At 48.2% G+C, this 12,225-nt stretch overlaps 1 pseudogene across 1 annotated transcript in view; it reads left to right on the forward strand.

Moving 5' to 3' along the window:
- The first annotated feature begins 9,855 nt into the window (after window positions 1-9,855).
- The window catches only part of LOC143764693 (uncharacterized), a 133,503-nt pseudogene continuing 131,133 nt past the window's right edge, over window positions 9,856-12,225 (forward strand). Inside the window, exon 1 of the transcript XR_013213252.1 lies at window positions 9,856-9,903. The product of XR_013213252.1 is annotated as an uncharacterized LOC143764693 (transcript). The remainder of the gene's footprint in view (window positions 9,904-12,225) is intronic.

A 12,225-nucleotide genomic window follows, 5' to 3' on the forward strand; every position in this document is an offset into this window, starting at 1 on the left:
CACATTGTACACACACTTCTCTGCTCCGTGCACCTCGTACACACGCTGCTCCGCTCCGTACACCTCATACATATGCAGCTCTGCTCTGTACACCTCATACATATGCAGCTCTGCTCTGTACACCTCGTACATACGTGGCTCTGCTCCATACACCTCGTACACACGCTGCTCTGCTCCGGACACAAGTTCCGTACACAAGCGGCTCTGCTCCATACACCTCGTACACAAGCGGCTCCGCTCCATACATTTATGGAATCACTCAATTCTGAGGAAAAAAATATGGAATCACCCTGTAAATTTTCATACACAAAAATAACAAATGCATCAAATTAGATCTGCTCATTAGTCTGCATCTAAAAAGGAGTGATCACACCTTGGAGAGCTGTTGCACCAAGTGAACTGACATGAATCTTGGCTCCAACACAAGAGAGGTCAATTGAAACAAAGGAGAGGATTATCAAAGTCTTAAAAGAGGGTAAAGGCCCCGTCTCACATAGCGATTTACCAACGATCACGACCAGCGATACGACCTGGCCGTGATCGTTGGTAAGTCGCTGTGTGGTCGCTGGGGAGCTGTCACACAGACAGCTCTCTCCAGCGACCAACGATCAGGGGAACGACTTCGGCATCGTTGAAACTGTCTTCAACGATGCCGAAGTCCCCCTGCAGCACCCGGGTAACCAGGGTAAACATCGGGTTACTAAGCGCAGGGCCGCGCTTAGTAACCCGATGTTTACCCTGGTTACCAAAAAAAACAAACAGTACATACTCGCCTTTCGGTGTCCCTTGCCGTCTGCTTCCTGCTCTGACTGAGCCGCCGTACAGTGAGAGCAGAGCGCAGCGGTGACGTCACTGCTGTGATCTGCTCTCACTGTACGGCCGGATCTCAGTCAGTGCAGGAAGCAGACGGCAAGGGACACCGAAAGGCGAGTATGTACTGTTTGTTTTTTTTGGTAACCAGGGTAAACATCGGGTTACTAAGCGCGGCCCTGCGCTTAGTAACCCGATGTTTACCCTGGTTACCAGTGAAGACATCGCTGGATCGGTGTCACACACACCGATTCAGCGATGTCAGCGGGACCTCAACGACCAAAAAAAGGTCCAGGCCATTCCGACACGACCAGCGATCTCACAGCAGGGGCCTGATCGCTGGTACGTGTCACACATAGCGAGATCGCTACTGAGGTCGCTGTTGCGTCACAAAACTAGTGACTCAGCAGCGATCTCGCTAGCGATCTCGCTATGTGAGACGGGGCCTTAAATCATCACGCAATGTTGCAAAAGATGTTGGTTGTTCACAGTCAGCTGTGTCTAAAATCTGGACCAAACACAAACAACATGGGAAGGTTGTTAAAGGCAACTATACTGGTAGACCCAGGAAGCCATCAAAGCGTCAAGACCGGAAACTTAAAGCAATATGTCTCCAAAACAGGAAATGCACAACAAAACAAATGAGGAACGAATGGGTGGAAACTGGAGTCAACGTCTGTGACCGAACTGTAAGAAACCACCTAAAGGAAATGGGATTTACATACAGAAAAGCTAAACGGAAGCCATCATTAACACCTAAACAGAAAAAAACAAGGTTACAATGGGCTAAGGAAAAGCAATCGTGGACTGTGGATGACTGGATGAAAGTCATATTCAGTGATGATTCACGAATCTGCATTGGGCAAGGTGATGATGCTGGAACTTTTTGTTTGGTGCCGTTCCAATGAGATTTATAAAGATGACTGCCTGAAGAGAACATACAAATTTCCACAGTCATAGATGATATGGGGCTGTGCAGCGCCCCAGAGTCCTGGTCGTTGCAGTACTGTGGCTCCGCCACTAAGGGGAGCTATGGTACGTCTGATGGCACTGAAGGAGTTCATCTGACCAGGTATCACAGACACCAATACATTTCACAGTCGGGTCACCAGGGGGAGCTAAGGGTTCTATTCATTAGGCCACTCCCCACCATTGTGGGTAAACTGGGGGTCAGGCAGGAAGTTAGACAGAAAGCTGACTGGGTTGGAACCAGGCAACACCTTGTGGCAGAGGGTGTTGTGGGAGAAGATTCGGTAGGGTCCCTGTCAGGGGTGGGATCCTGACAGAGGCTTGGCAACTTGAGCGAACGTAACGGGACCGTGCCTGCTCAGTATAGCGGCGGTACCCAAGGAGGGATTGGAAGCGAGATAGATTGTGCTGAGTGAGAAACGAGATCAAAGCAAGAAGGAGAATACCAGTAGGAGTCGTGCTGTAAGACCGAGGCAACATCCTACTGAGGCGCACAACCGGCGGCCGGAACGCCGAGGGAGTATTACAATATTCAGCTTCAAGCAATACTCTAAACCAACGGCAGGACAGTCAGTCTAAGGCGGGCTGTCTCACCTAAATCACCTATGCAGTCTTGGGGGGCAACTTGTGGAGAGGGGCGACTCTAGGGTCCTGGAAGAGCTCCGAGCCTACCCGTCATACGGGTGCCGTCCTAACCGTAACATCAGGGAGGGACGGAGGATTAGCAGAACATCATCTAATCGAGTTGTGAGGGAACTTAAGAAACGGACACAACAGTTGTGGGGACTTTCCGTAAGCACAGCAGGGAAGGATCACAACACATAGCGCTAGCAGGAAGGCGCAGATTTCCACCTGTTAAGAGAACTCTGGAGGTGTCATTGGACCGGCCGGACTTGCGCAGCCTGGTAATCCGGATTCCGGACTGAGGACCCAGAGATCTTCAGTAAAGAGGTAAAGAGACTGCAACCTGGTGTCGTCGTTATTTACTGCACCGCACCACTACGGCATCACCACCACCATCATCTATCCACATCTATTACTGTACGCCCCTCAGCAGGGTCACGGACCGGGTCTAGCCACCGTGACAACCCCAGAGCAGAGACCCGGTACCGGGTACCCCTCGGCCCTGCGGCAATGGGGGCGCTACAACTTGGCGTCACGAACAGGATCTACTTAAGCCTGAAGAATCAGGTCATGTGTGCCTTGGAACTGTGATTTACTGTGTTTGGACTGTACTTTATTGCAAAGACTGTGTACTATTGTTTGCCGCCAGAAGTTCCCGCCAAAAAAACGCCGCCATTGCTACACCAAAGGAAAAGGAGGGCGTGCCATGGGAGGAGACTACCAAAGTGGCGCCAGAAGCGGCGACCGCCCTCTGCGCCTCTTGCTGCAAAGCGAAGACCTGCCTCAAAGCAGAGGACCACCCCTTGATTTGCAACGGCGGGAATCGGGTGACGGAGAAGCTCAACCCCGGAGAAATGGCAGAGCTAGGTGCATGCATTGCCACCGATTATCAGATAGCGACGATGAACAGCAAGTGCCGGAACGAGGAAGGAGCAAACCCGGCTTGCCCTCAACCACCGCAGCGGGAGAATCTGAACTCCTTGGAGCCTGCGACAGGGGAGCTGAGCCCACCTATCCCGACATCGGAGCCAGCCGAGGAGGAGCCATGGAAAGCGGAGTCGTATCCGGGGGCCGCAGAGGAAGAGCCGCGGTCCGGGCTGCAGCCGATTCCAGCGTCCTCGTTAGTGGACCGGATCGACATCGGTGGAATCACATCAGGCGCAGGTATGGAAGACGCCCCTGCTCCCCCGCTCGATCCCGCTCCCGCGACCGACCCTCACCCCAGTAAAAGCCGTCTCCTCTCGGCCGAGTTAATGGTGTTAAACCCCGACGCAATGGGGAAGCTGGTACCACCGCTGCCGACTAGGATGGGGGAACCCATAGACGTGGGCCCAGATGGGGTGATCCTCCAGTGGGACACCCCCCGGATTGGGCCGGATGGAGCTCGGGAGGAAGGGTTCACCCTTGCTGTGCTTACCTGGGAACAATACAAACAATGTTTGATCTTACTTTGGAAAAGGCAAAAAGAGGCAGAGCTGACTGACCCATCGAGAGTACAACAATCACCTCTTGCATGTAGTGATAAGGACGTGGTAAAGCGGGGAACTGTACTGGCCTTCCACCCGAAGAGGGGATGGGGCTCCATACAGGAACCGGGGCTACCAACTGACGTCTTCGTTACTAGTTGCAACGTGAAGACTCCCTGCTGCAGCCGAGATGGTGATTCATTGCAAAAGGGGGATCAGGTGACCTACACCCGTCATCGGAATGCATACGGGTGGTATGCCTGGAACGTTCGCCGCTGTGAACCTGGGAGAGTGTCATCTGTTACTTCAACCATGATGGAACCAGACGTGACAGATCTTACCAATATTGCCGCCGTATGTCTCATTGCAGCGACTGAGCTGGCGGCTAGAGTCCGCCTTCAGGTTCAGGCATCAGGCGGTCTGACTGCACCCGGGAAATCCACCAGTGACACTGGTGTAGCATCAGCCGTTGATCAAGGATCGAAGCCTGCACAGTCGGAAGGTGTCCACTTCCGGCTGATGTCTTGTGATCTACTAGGAAAGTAAACCTCGATACCATGAGAATGTAAATAGTTACTGTTCTACTGTTTTGCTGCTAGACCCGTCCAGGGTTAACTCTTAAGGGGATCCCTTTGTTGACCCGGGATCCCTATTGTTTTGTTTGCTTTTTCTAAGTTTGCACAAGTTTCCAGAACTGCCGCAATCATGAACAGTGCATGATACAAACTGCTTGTACATAGTTTGCACCTTCTTAAAGGTGCTCCCTACTGGTTTTACTTAACAAGAGACTCTTTGCGAAGATACCGCACCGGAGCCTTTGCTGAGTACGGACTGGTAGCTTGAGAAGATATACTACCTTATAGAGACTTGGTCACCCCTAAAGGGGACGTTCACCTGTTGCACTTAAAGGGTGATATTGCTTTAAGACAGATAGTAATGATGCCTTGATAGAAGGAAATGATGATGATGTTTATATGAAGAAGTTATGTGTATTTAACAAGTTAATGGTGAAGAATGTTTAATAATGTTGATAGAAACATGGGGTCAGACAGTGAACCTGTACGGGGTTAGTTAGTGAGTCCTCTTAGGAGCCATATAGAGATGGCCCGTTGATCCAAAACTGAAAGTAATGTTATGTTCTATACTGTGTATAGTAGTTGAAAAGGCAGTAGGCCCGGGCTGAAAGGGGCGGTCCTGTAAAGAAAGGAGAGGCAGTAGGTCTGGAGCCGTTAGGACAGGCGGTCCTGCAGATTTAAAGGGGAATGAAGTTAATTGCCTTATAATGTGTTATAAGAAGGTCTTTAATGGATTTAGAGTGTACATCCTCAAAGACAATGTTAAATTATTGTTCAACAATTTTGCACTAAGTAGAACACCCGGTTGGGTAAAAGAAAGTTATCTATAGCATGTTGCTATAATATTTAACCATGTTTTGTAACGTTCAAGTGTCCTCACCTCCCATAAAGGGAAGCTCTGTTCAAGAATACTTATTGTTATTGCACTCAACAAAATTGTATGTCTTTTTGCTAACCTGTATTGTTGTTTTCTTCCCAGTCCAGGAGTACTGGATTTAACCGGGGGGGGGGGGGGGGGAGTGCAGCGCCCCAGAGTCCTGGTCGTTGCAGTACTGTGGCTCCGCCACTAAGGGGAGCTATGGTACGTCTGATGGCACTGAAGGAGTTCATCTGACCAGGTATCACAGACACCAATACATTTCACAGTCGGGTCACCAGGGGGAGCTAAGGGTTCTATTCATTAGGCCACTCCCCACCATTGTGGGTAAACTGGGGGTCAGGCAGGAAGTTAGACAGAAAGCTGACTGGGTTGGAACCAGGCAACACCTTGTGGCAGAGGGTGTTGTGGGAGAAGATTCGGTAGGGTCCCTGTCAGGGGTGGGATCCTGACAGAGGCTTGGCAACTTGAGCGAACGTAACGGGACCGTGCCTGCTCAGTATAGCGGCGGTACCCAAGGAGGGATTGGAAGCGAGATAGATTGTGCTGAGTGAGAAACGAGATCAAAGCAAGAAGGAGAATACCAGTAGGAGTCGTGCTGTAAGACCGAGGCAACATCCTACTGAGGCGCACAACCGGCGGCCGGAACGCCGAGGGAGTATTACAATATTCAGCTTCAAGCAATACTCTAAACCAACGGCAGGACAGTCAGTCTAAGGCGGGCTGTCTCACCTAAATCACCTATGCAGTCTTGGGGGGCAACTTGTGGAGAGGGGCGACTCTAGGGTCCTGGAAGAGCTCCGAGCCTACCCGTCATACGGGTGCCGTCCTAACCGTAACATCAGGGAGGGACGGAGGATTAGCAGAACATCATCTAATCGAGTTGTGAGGGAACTTAAGAAACGGACACAACAGTTGTGGGGACTTTCCGTAAGCACAGCAGGGAAGGATCACAACACATAGCGCTAGCAGGAAGGCGCAGATTTCCACCTGTTAAGAGAACTCTGGAGGTGTCATTGGACCGGCCGGACTTGCACAGCCTGGTAATCCGGATTCCGGACTGAGGACCCAGAGATCTTCAGTAAAGAGGTAAAGAGACTGCAACCTGGTGTCCTCGTTATTTACTGCACCGCACCACTACGGCATCACCACCACCATCATCTATCCACATCTATTACTGTACGCCCCTCAGCAGGGTCACGGACCGGGTCTAGCCACCGTGACAACCCCAGAGCAGAGACTCAGAGGCCCGGTACCGGGTACCCCTCGGCCCTGCGGCAGTGGGGGCGCTACAGCTGCATGTCAGGTAAAGGCACAGGGGAGATGGCTGTCATTACATCTTCAATAAATGCACAAGTTTATGTTATTTTGGACACTTTTCTTACCCCATCAGTAGATGATAATGCATCGTGCCATAGAGCAAAAAATGTGAAAACATTCCTTGAAAAAAGACACATAAGGTCAACGTCATGGCCTGCAAATAGTCCGGATCTCAATCCAATTGAAAATCTTTGGTGGAAGTTGAAGAAAATGGTCCATGACAAGGCTCCAACCTGCAAAGCTGATCTGGCAACAGCAATCAGAGAAAGATGGAGCCAGATTGATGAAGAGTACTGTTTGACACTCATTAAGTCCATGCCTCAGAGACTGCAAGCTGTTATAAAAGCCAGAGGTGGTGCAACAAAATACTAGAGATGTTTTACAGAGTTTTTTTGTTTGTTTGTTTTTCATGATTCCATAATTTTTTCCTCACAATTGAGTGATTCCATAATTCTTCCCTATGGTTGGTTAAAGAAAGTTAAAAATTACTGACTACCACATTTTTTGTTCTTGATTTCTTTTAGTGTTTCTTGAAGCCAGAAAGTTGCCATTTGAAATGACTTTAGTTTTGTGCCATGGCTGCGATCTGCTTTTTTTTCAAAAAAATTAAACAACTTAATGAACATCCTCCAAGGCCGGTGATTCCATAATTTTTGCCAGGGGTTGTACACAAGTTCCGTACATCTCGTGCACACACGGCTCCGCTCCGTACACCTCGTACACACGCGGCTCTGCTCCATAGACCTGGTACACACGCGGCTCCGCTCCATAGACCCCGTACACACGCGGCTCCGCTCCATAGACCCCGTACACACGCGGCTCCGCTCCACAGACCTCGTGCACACATGGCTCCATTCCGTACACACGCAGATCCACTCTGTACAACTCATACACAATCAGCTCCGCTCCGTACACATGCTGCTCCGCTCTGTACACACACGGCTCCACTCCATACACCTTGTACACACACGGCTCCACTCACTAAACCCCCCGCACACGCCGCTCCGCTCTATAAACCTCGTACAGAAGCGGCTCCGCTCCATACACCCAGGGGTGAACCTAGCCTTTCTGCTGCCTGAGGCGAACTGCAAAATGGCGCCCCCCCACGTAGTAAAATCAGTACAAATAAATCTGGTTAAGGCTATGTGCACATGTTGCGGATTAGGCTTAGGAATTTCTGGTGCGGATTCTGCCTCTCCTGGCAGAAAACGCACCTGCGTATTTGATTTGTCGCGTTTTTTGTGCGGTTCCGCAGGATTTTTTTGTGTGTTTTTGCTGCGGTTTTCTTGCTGATTTGCTGCGTTTTTTACCCCTGCTGTTTTCTATAATGGAATGGGTACAAAAACACTGCAGATTCACAAAAAAGAAGTGACATGCTACTTCTTTTAAACCGCAGCGGATTTGCATTTTTTTTCTCATTGATTTACATTGTACTGTAAATCACTTGCGGATCTGCAGCGTTTCTGCACCACAAAAAACGCTGCGGATCCGCAGAGAATCCGAAACGTGTGCACATACCTTTACTCTTTACTCGCCTAACCTGACGCACATGTAAAATATATTCCTATTTAAAAGCGTAGAGCCGGTAGATGATCGCCGGAGATGTAGCAGAGCCGGTAGATGATCGCCGGAGATAACTCTCCAGCGATCACCTACACTGCAGCGTTCTAACAATCAGCTGATCAGCTGACCGTGAGAACCAGACTAGTGACCGGAGATAAGTCCCAGTCACGTGCACGGCAATTCTCACAATAAGTTATCGCGAGAACTGCAGTGGACGAGGGACTTCCGGCGGCGGGACAGGTGAGCCGGCAGACATGCGTGGTAAGCTGCATTTACGCAGTTACTACGCATGTGACTAATCATTAGATGTGATTTTATCGCATCTAATGATAGTCTATGGTACATTTACGGCTCAGCGAAGGAGCGTCGCCGCATTGTAAACAGACATGCTGCGTTCTGAAAAGACGCGCCGCATGTCAGTTTACGTGGGTCTGCCACCTGCGTGTTTTATCGCATAGTGGAGACGGGATTTCATGAAATCCCCTCCACTATGCTGTAACATCTGGACGCTGCGTGTTTGACGCTGCTGCTCTAACGCAAAGTATTCAACTCACCTCATGATAGCAGCGCTAGTGCATACACCTCTTACACACACGGCTCCACTCACTAAACCCCCCGCACACGCGGCTCCGCTCCATACACCTCGTACACACACGGCTCGGCTCCGTACACCTCGTACACACACGGCTCTGCTCCATACACCTCGTACACACGGCACACACGGCTCCGCTCCGTACACTTTGACACACATGGCTCCACTCCATACACATGCGGCTCAGCTCCGTACACACACACGGCTCTGCTCCATACACCTCGTACACACACGGCTCCGCTCCGTACACCTCGTACACACACGGCTCGGCTCCGTACACCTCGTACACACACGGCTCCGCTCCGTACACTTTGACACACATGGCTCCACTCCATACACACGCGGCTCAGCTCCGTACACACACACGGCTCAGCTACATACACCTTGTACACACACAGCTCCGCTCCGTACACCTCGTACACCCACGGCTCTGCTACATCCACACCGTAAACCCCTCCTGACCCCACACATAAACTTCCCCTCATCCAGCACCATGACAACCAGCACAGCAGAGTCCTGCTGCCTGATGTGTTGTTCCTGAATGATCCTATACAAAGAGCCGGCTCCCTGCTGTGAATGAAAAGAGTGAGCTCTGCAGTGTGAGGGAGCCGAGGTTTTTTTTTTTTCCTTTCTTGGCTGGTGCCTCCAGCTTATCAGATTCAGGTGAAGCCTGACCACTGTGAGTCCTGTGGGAGGAGGAGAGAAGTATGTGTGGACTGTTAGTAAATGCCTGTGAGTACTGGAGAAATGGCGCAGACAAGCACAGGACAGGGTGGATGGGAAAAGAAAAAAAGGGCTTCCAAGTGTTAACCCTTAAGTGCCCCCAGACTGCAACATCCTTCAGTGCTGGAGTCAGGATGTGAGTTACCTTAGTCCCAAATAAAGCTATAGTTTACCGGCCTCATCATGGCCTATACGTATATATAGTGTGTACAGGAGGACGACTCAGCACATTGTTTGGTATCATAGCATTAGTCAGGACTGAGGAGGCACTGAGGCCATGTGATCATGTGACCCCCTGACTCCTCCCCTCCTGTGACCTCATCACAGGTCCTGTGCGCACACAACAACCTGCTGTGTAGGTGGTGTGGGGCTCTGCAGGTGGAGGTATGGTTGTGGCTAAATCCAAGTCGGCTAAAGGACCTGGTCCTTCTGTGCACTGGGATTTAGCTTTCTCACACAGAGTCGGCTATTTCCCAGTCGGCAGAGGGACCAGGTCCTTTAGCCGACTTGGATTTAGCCTGCTCTATATAAGAATGCTAAATCCCAGTAGATAGAAGGACCCTTATTGTATATAGATAGATATGAATCCTGTCATGTGATTTTTTTGCAGTAATATTGAGCCGCAGACTAGATATGACATCTGATTACACATTTATTTATATGTGACAATTATACACACAAATTTTCCCCCTAATCCCAGTGTGTACAATATTCTGCGCCAATCTCATCTGCGACACGTTTTATTTACTGGTGATAATTTTTGTAGATCACACAACCACAGATTTTTTTCCATGCATGCTCCTAGGAGTGTTTTAACCCTCGGGTGATTTTCCGTTTTGTTTTTTTTTTAAATTTTCTTCCCATAACTTATTTTTCCATCCACATCGCCATTGGGATTTTTTATTTATTTTGGCCCCGGGACGTTCTTATTTATACCATTTTGGCGGGGATTTTTTATTTTTTATTTTTTTTTTGTAATGGAGCAAATGCAATTTTTTTTGTTTCTTATATTTTTATGATATATGACGTAACTTGTAGATCATGCAACCACAGATTTTTTTCCATGCATGCACCTAGGAGTGATTTAACTCTTTGGCGATTTTCATTTTTTTTTACATTTTTCTTCTTTCCCATAACTTATATTTTCATCCACATCACCGTTGGGATTTTTTTGTTATTTTGGCGGGACGTTCTTTTTTATACCATTTTGGCGCGGATACCATGTTTTGATCACCTCTTATTTCATTTTATTGCAATGTTGCGGCGACCAAAAAAAACGTAATTATGGCGTTTCTAGTTTTTTTCTCGTTATGCCGTTTACCGATCAGATTATTTTACATTTTGATTGGTCAGACCTTTCTGAACACGTCAATTCCAAATTTATTTATTTTTTTAAATGGAGCAAAAGCGATATTTTTTTTTCTGATATTTTTATGTTATATGATGTAACTGCATCATGCGTTGTGAAGGGGTCAATACTATAATTATTGGCCAAATGGACCAGGTCCTTCTGCTGACTTGGATTTAGCCTGCTCTCTGTGAGAAAGCTAAATCCCAGTCGGCTAAAGGCCCAGGTCCTTCTGTGCACTGGGATTTAGCTTTCTCACACAGAGTCGGCTATTTCCTAGTTGACAGAGGGACCAGGTCCTTTAGCCGACTTGGATTTAGCCTGCTCTATATAAGAATGCTAAATCCCAGTAGATAGAAGGACCCTTATTGTATATAGATAGATATGAATACTGTCATGTGATTTTTTGCAGTAATATTGAGCCGCAGACTAGATATGACATCTGATTACATATTTATTTATATGTGACAATTATACACACGAATTTTCCCCTTAATCCCAGTGTGTACAATATTCTGCGCCAATCTCATCCTCGTCCCGTTTTATTTACTGGTGATCATTTTTGTAGATCACACAACCACAGATTTTTTTCCATGCATGCACCTAGGAGTGTTTTAACCCTCAGGCGATTTTCCGTTTTTTAAATTTTTGTTCCTTCCCATAACTTATTTTTCCATCCACATCGCCGTTGGGAATTTTTTTTATTTTGGCGGGACGTTCTTATTGATACCATTTTGGTGCGGATACCATGTTTTGATCATCTCTTATTTCATTTTATTGCAATGTTGCGGCGACCAAAAAAAGTCATTATGGCGTTTCGAGTTTTTTCTCGTTATGCCGTTTACTGATCAGATTATTTAACATTTTGATTGGTCAGACGTTTCTAAACATGTCAAGTCCCAATTTGTGTATTTTTTTAATTGAGCAAAATCAATATTTTTTCTTATATTTCTATGATATATGACGTAACTGCATCATGCGTTGTGAAGGGGTTAATACTATAATTATTGGCCAAATGGACCAGGTCCTTCTGCCAACTTGGATTTAGCCTGCTCACTGTGAGAAAGCTAAATCCAAGTGGGATAAAGGACCAGGTCCCTTGGAGTGGTTTAATACCAGACTTAGTAAGCTAAAACACCAGGTCCTTCTGCCCACTTAGCTTTAGCTTGCTGTATATAACAAAGTCTAGTGGGCAACGCAGTCCACCAGAGATTCACCAATCTGATGCACTGTAATGATCCCACTGGTTCACTGTTGGACTTCCGTACTGTAGTGCCCCTGTGTCACGCAGGGGGCAGTCCGGCAATCCAACCTACTACAATGTTTCCGCCAGGTTATGCGTATTGCCGGTCACTGTG

Source organism: Ranitomeya variabilis, chromosome 4 (assembly GCF_051348905.1).
Source record: "Ranitomeya variabilis isolate aRanVar5 chromosome 4, aRanVar5.hap1, whole genome shotgun sequence".
Classification (NCBI taxonomy): Eukaryota; Metazoa; Chordata; class Amphibia; order Anura; family Dendrobatidae; genus Ranitomeya; species Ranitomeya variabilis.